A 6,953-nucleotide genomic window follows, 5' to 3' on the forward strand; every position below is an offset into this window, starting at 1 on the left:
CATAAACACATCTGAAGACACTAACCAATGGAATATGCCAAATGTGTTGGGGTATGTGTGATTAGTAATTTTTTTACAAAAAAATGTAGTGCTCATTTTGCTGGAGTTGCTTGCTGGCTCCTAGGAAGTAAGTAGCCATGTTGGGGAACCCTATGTGGCAAGGAACTACAGGTGGCCTCAAGGAACTGAGAGTTGGAAGCCACCAACTTTGGTGAAACCAAATACTTCAGTCCGACCACTGCAAGAAATTGAGTTCTGTCAACAACCTGAGTGAGATTGGAAGCATATCCTTCCCCAGTAGAAGTTCAAATGATGCTGAAGTCTCAGACAAAATCTTTCTTTTCCAGCTTTATTTTTTTTATTTTTTTTTTCAACGTTTATTTATTTTGGGGACAGAGAGAGACAGAGCATGAACGGGGGAGGGGCAGAGAGAGAGGGAAACACAGAATCGGAAACAGGCTCCAGGCTCTGAGCCATCAGCCCAGAGCCTGACGCGGGGCTCGAACTCACAGACCGCGAGATCGTGACCTGGCTGAAGTCGGACGCTCAACCGACTGCGCCACCCAGGCGCCCCTTTTCCAGCTTTATTGAGGTATAATCGATAAAACATGTCTACAACGTGATTTGACATCCATATACATTGCAAAAGGATTCCCCCATGAAGTTACTTGACATGTACATAACCGCATATGTTACTTTTGTGTATATGTGTGTGTGAGAGAATATTTCTCTTCCCCTAGCAAATTTCAATTATACAAGCCAGTGTTATCAGCTATAGTAACCATGTTATATATAAATTAGATCCTTAGACCTTATTAATTTTATAGCTGAAACTCTGTACCTTTTTCCCAACTTCTATTTTGCCCAACCCCCAGCCCCTGGCAACCACTTCTGTACTTTCTGTTTCTAAGAATTTGATCTTGTTTTTCTTTTTTAATTACACACAAAAGTGATAGTGTGCAATATTTGTCTTTCTTTGTCTGGCTTATTTCACTTAGCATAATGTCCTCCAGGTACATACATGCCACAAATGACAGGAATTCCCATTTTTTTAAGGCTGAATATATTTTATTGTATATATATCATATTTTCTTGATCTATTTATCCCTTGATGGGACATATAGATTGTGTCCATAACTTGGTTATTGTGACTAAAACTTAAATGAGCATGGGGATATAGACATCTCTTTGAGATATGGTTTCATTTACTTTGGATGTATAACCAGAAGTGGGATTTGTGGATCACATGGTCGTTCTACTTTTAAACCTCCATAGTGTTTTCCATGGCAATTTATATTCCCATCAACAGTGTAAAGGAGTTCCCTTTCCTCCACATCCTTGCCAACATTTTTTATCTCTTGTCTATTTAATAATAGCCATCCTAAGAGGTATGAGGTGATATCTCATTGTGCTTTTGATTTGCATTTCCCTGATGATTAGTGATATTGAGAACCTCTTCATGTACCTGTTGGCCATTTGTATGTCTTCTTGGAAAAATGTCTATTTCGGTCCTTTGCCCAATTTTTAACTGGGTTATATGTGTTTTCGTTTTTTTTTTTTTAATTTTAATTTTAATTTTTTGCTATTGAGTTGTATGAGTTTCCAGTATATTTCAGATATTAACCCCTTATTGGATATGTGGCTTGAAAATATTTTTTCCCATTCCATAGATTGGTTTTTTTTCTTCATTTTGTTGATGGTTTCCTCTACTGAGCAGAAGTTTTTCAATTTCATGTAGTCCCACTTTATTTTTGCTTTTGTTGCCTTTGCTTGTGGTGTCAAATCCAAAAACTCATCACCAAGACCAATGTCAAGGAGCGTTTGGAATTTTCTTCCAGAATTTTTACTGCTTCAGGTTTTACATTCAAGTTTTTAGTCCATTTTGAGTTCACTTTTGTGATTAGTACAAGATAAGTGTCCAGTTTCACCCCGGGTATGTGACAATGTTGTTTTCCCAACACTCTTTATTGAAGAGACTATCCTTTCTCCATCGTATATTCTGGTCTCAGGGGCTCATTTAACTCATTTTTCAAAAACCAATTGTCTGTATATGCATGAGTTTATTTCTCGGTTCTCTATTCTGTTACATCGATCTATGTATCTGTTGTTATGTCAATATTATACAGTTTTGATTACTATAGCTTTGTAATAGAGTTTGAGATCAGGAAGTGAGATGCCTCCAGCTTTGTTCTTAAGATTGCTTTAGTCATTCAAGGTCTTTTGTGGTCCCATACAAATTGTAGGATTGCTTTTTTTTTTTTTTTTTTAATTTCTGTGAAAAATACCATTGTCACTTTATAGGTATTGTATTAAATCTGTAGATTGCTTTGAATAGTATAGATAGACATTTGAACAATATCAATTCTTCCAATCTATAAGCACAAAATATTTTTCCATTTATTTTTGTTTTCTTCAGTTTCTTTCATCAGTATCTTATAGTTTCAGTGTATAGATCTTTTACCTCCTTGGTTAGATTTATTCCTAAGTATCCTATTCTTTTTGATGCTGTTATAAATGGGACTGTTATCTTAACTTCTCTTTCTGGTAGTTTGTTGTTAGTGTACAGAAATGTGACCAATTTTTGTATATTGATTTCTGTATCTTGCAATTTTACTGAATTTCTTTACTAGTTCCAACAGTTTTTTGGTGGAATCTTTAGGATTTTCTATATATAATATCAAGTCATCTGCAAATAGAGACAATTTTACTTCTTCCTATCCAATTTGGATGACTTTTATTTCTTTTTCTTGCATAATTGCTCTGGCTAGGACTTCCAGTACTATGTTGAATAAAAGTGGTGAGAGTGGGCATTCTCTGGAGAAGAACACAGTCAGCCCTTAGATGTATGTTAAATTAGAAGACTGATCCACAGCTTTCAAAGTTTACAGATGGACCCGATTGGGAAAGACTGGGAGATGGGCAGTTTTCCTTGCTCCCTCTGTGCTGAGCCCTATGGAGATAGCTACAGTGAATGCTTGTCACTCCTGCTAAGAACTATTACTTTGTTTGCTGTAGTCTTGAGTCTCACAGATGCAAAACTTCACTGGCTTTCAGAGCTAAGTGTTTAGGGGCTCATCCCTAAAGTGGGAGTCTTAAAAGTTGTAGCACTAAATGTGGGGTCCAAACCCTTCACTCCTCAGGGAGAAGCTAGGAGTTGAGAGTACCCTTTTGATTGTATGCACTGTGCCAGGCACGGGGCTTATGGCGAGAGTGTATCTTGGCCATTTCTACCTGTTTCAGGGTAGGTATTGTCTTGTTCATCTGATGTGTGAGAGTTGCTTGGCTGGTTCCTGGGTTTTCTTCAGAGGCGATTTCTCTGTAGGAAGCTGTGCATTCTCTGTGTCCCTGGGGGGAGGGGAATTCAGAAATCCATTGTGGTCAACCTGTCCTTATTCTGTTATTTTCAATGAATTAAATAAATGTTTAGAAATCCCTGCTTTCATTTTAAGTATGTTAAATATTAATAAGTATAACCTAAATAAACAAAGGTCTTTGGGGTAGTCAACAATTTGTAGGAGGAAAGAAAGCCCCTGAGACCAGAAAGTTTGGGACCCACTGAATTTTCTTACTTACTGGAAGATGAAGACTTGTTCTCAGGAAAAGTTGAGAGATTAGACATCGTGCAAAAGAAGTCAAAACGGAGAATCTTACAACAATACACTTTCTGATGACCGTGACTTGCAACGTGAGATAAGTCATAAGGAATAGGGAACATAATGTAGCAAAAGTATCAGAAAGGTACTTTTTGACCACAGGAGACTTTCTGATTTGAATAATACAAATGTATGCATTTAATAAGTAATTTTTATAAAAAATTGACCAACAAATCAATCTAATGCCTAGGTATATGTCTACCTGTGTATAAGAAAATGGTTTATCTTTGCAATTTCCTTGAAACTTATGTAGAAGCTTGTTTTGCTTTTCTAATTATGAAAGCAATACATGCTCGCTCTAGTAAATTCTAAAAATTGTTAAGAAAATACAAATTAGGTGTGCCTGGGTGGCTCAGTCGGTTAGGCATCCGACTTCAGCTCAGGTCGTGATCTCATGGTTCATAGGTTTGAGCCCTGCATGGGGCTCTGTGCTAACAGCTCAGAACCTGGAGCCTGCTTCAGATTCTGTGTCTCCCTCTCTTTCTGTCCCTCCCTCACTCATGCTCTGTCTCTCTCTGTCTCAAAAGTGAATAAACATTAAGTTTTTTTTATATTAAAAAAAGAAAATACAAATTTGTTGTAATGCTACTCCCAGGGAGAAAGAGTTAGCATATTACCTATTGCTTTCGGTATCTATTTTTTAAACCAAATTGTTCTCACATTGTATATATATTTACATATATTTACTTGGCCTTTTATTATGAGTATTTTCTCATTTGAAATCACTATATGTAGTGGAGTAATATTCTATTGAGATTATGTACTTTATTTAGCCCACCTGTTACAGTAGGACATGAGAAGTTCTCCCCAACTTTTCTTTTCTATAGGGAATATTTGACTATGTCCCTCTGTATATACTCATGTATTCTGTACGCCAGCACACACACACTCATGTAACATGCCAAGAAGTTTGCGTATATTCTTGTATTCATTGGTTCAGAAGCATTCAATCTGCTGAAGGAAACGAATATTTCAAAGGTGTAACTTTCCTCCAAAATAACTGATAAATTTATTGCTAATTTCAATTATAGTGTCAGTAGATCTTTTGTCTTTTAATATTTATTTATTTTTGAGACAGAGAGACAGAGCATGAGCGGGGGAGGGGCAGAAAGAGGAGACGCAGAATCCGAAGCAGCCTCCAGGCTCTGAGCTGCCAGCACGGAGCCTGATGCGGGGCTCCAACACACAAACGTGAGATCATGAGCTGAGCCAAAGTCAGACGCTTAACCGACTGAGCCACCCAGGCGCCCCCCGCCCCTTTTTTTGTTTTTTGTTTTGCCAGTAGATTTTTTTAAGGTGATAAAATGAGCCGAAATTTCACGCGGATAAATTAGCGGATGAGAAAGATTTTGAAATTGAAGACACAAGTGAGGAGAAATGATGGTGATAGAAGATATTAAAATGTATTGTAAAACTAAAATAATTAAAACAGCATGGTTTTGCCATAACGATTGACAGATAAAATAATAAAATTGCCTAGAAACACAGTTGTAGCATATATTGAAATGTAGTACATGATTAAAGGTAATATCACAGAAAAGTAGTGACACTGATGACTATTAAATAAACGGTGCAAAAATACGATGAACTCTTTGGAAAACAATGAAAACAAAAAAAAGCAAATCCCATTTCTGAGAAGCTAGTTTGAGAGAAAATTAGAAGGAAAGATGTATGGTGCCATCTAGTGGTTAAACAGGTAACTGCATACATACAGCTTAATGTAGCATCTGCTGGTCAAAATTTACAACGGATGGAGTTCTAGAGAAGTAAATTATTCATTAATGAAAAGGTTTACACCTCACACTTCACAAATTTAAAGAATGTTTTATTAATGCTGATAAGATGATTTTATTGTTTCAGAGAATCTCATAAATGGCAGCCTATATAATGATTCCAAATTACCATGTAAGGAATTACGGTTGCAGACATTCACATAAACAAGCATGCCAACCTGTCATACTTTTTTTAGTAACACGATGAAACAAAAGAACAATTTGAGTAAAAGCATGCTGATTGGAAATTCATATATGAGAGTAGAACTTGCCAGTAGTTACAGTTTTGAATAAGAACACATTCCCAGAAAACTGTTCTCTGGATTGTAGAGCCTAACGGAGGTCCAGAGCTTGCCCTGGGCGTGTGGCTAGTGCGCCTGTGTCGTTCTTGGGCTGAATGGAGGCTTCACCTCTCCTCACTGAGCCCAGGTATAAGCTCCGCACATACAACCATCTCCACAGGGGCTCTGCTTCCAGGTTTCCATCGATTCAAGTTGCAGCCAGGCCACACAGGCAAAGCTGCAAAGCAGCCCCTTCCATTTCTGGAAGAAGCCCTCCTTCCCCATCCAACTGGCTGCTGCAAGGCCGCCCTGTTGTCCTGTATCTCTGCTCCCCCGTCTGGCTCTTCAGTCAAGAGATGAGCTCCTAGACTGAAGCGAGGCCTGGAAGTCCCTTTCATTGGCATTTTGGATCTAAGAATGACAGAACTGGACCAGTCTGTTCTGAGTTGTCAAGCCTGAGCGCTTAAAGTTCAGAAGCTTTTGGTGACCACTAACAGGACTGGAAAAACAGGAAGAGCACAGGGAAGGGATGAGGCACGAAGGAGCAGCAGTGAAAGAAGAACGAGACGCCATGATGCTCCCAGGCCTGGCACTGTAGCTCCCAGCAAATATTGTTGCCCTTTCGCTCAGCTTGGACATTCAGATCTTACCTTGATTCCTTATATTTTCGGTACACACTTCCTTTTTCTGAGACACATGTAAGTGTTTTTCATTCCCTTGAAGTCAAACTCGCACTAACATACCTTTTAAAAGGACAGACCTGATCTGGATTTTTCAATGGCTGCTCAGTATCCTCGCACCAAGTCCCAATTTTTTCGCAAGCCTGTGAGGTCTCTTGTTGATCTCTCAGGCCTCCTTTCTGACATTCCCTCGGTCCCTTCCCCCCGGCCACCTTTCACCCTTCTCTGCCTGACACGCTCCATCCATACCCACAGACTCTCACTTCCCCGACCATGCAGCCCTCAACCAGGCCGTGCCCTCTCCATGAAATGTTCCTTCTACCACCTGCCTTCCCCCGCAATGTCCATTCATCCTTGACACGCTGCCTTAGGCATCACTTCCTCCAGAAATCGTCTTGGGTCCCCTCCAACTGGGTTGATTGCTCCTCGATATTAGCACCTTGTCCCTGACTCCATTGCAGCTTTTATCCCTTTGCATCAAAATGCCCTGTTTGTTTGTTTGTTTGTTTGTCTCTCCCAGTTGACTCTAAGCTGCATGAGAGAAGGGCAGAGTCTGACTCACTGTTG

This window comes from Puma concolor, chromosome C1 (genome assembly GCF_028749965.1).
Source record: "Puma concolor isolate L17-30 chromosome C1, mPumCon1.1.hap2, whole genome shotgun sequence".
Lineage (NCBI taxonomy): Eukaryota > Metazoa > Chordata > Mammalia > Carnivora > Felidae > Puma > Puma concolor.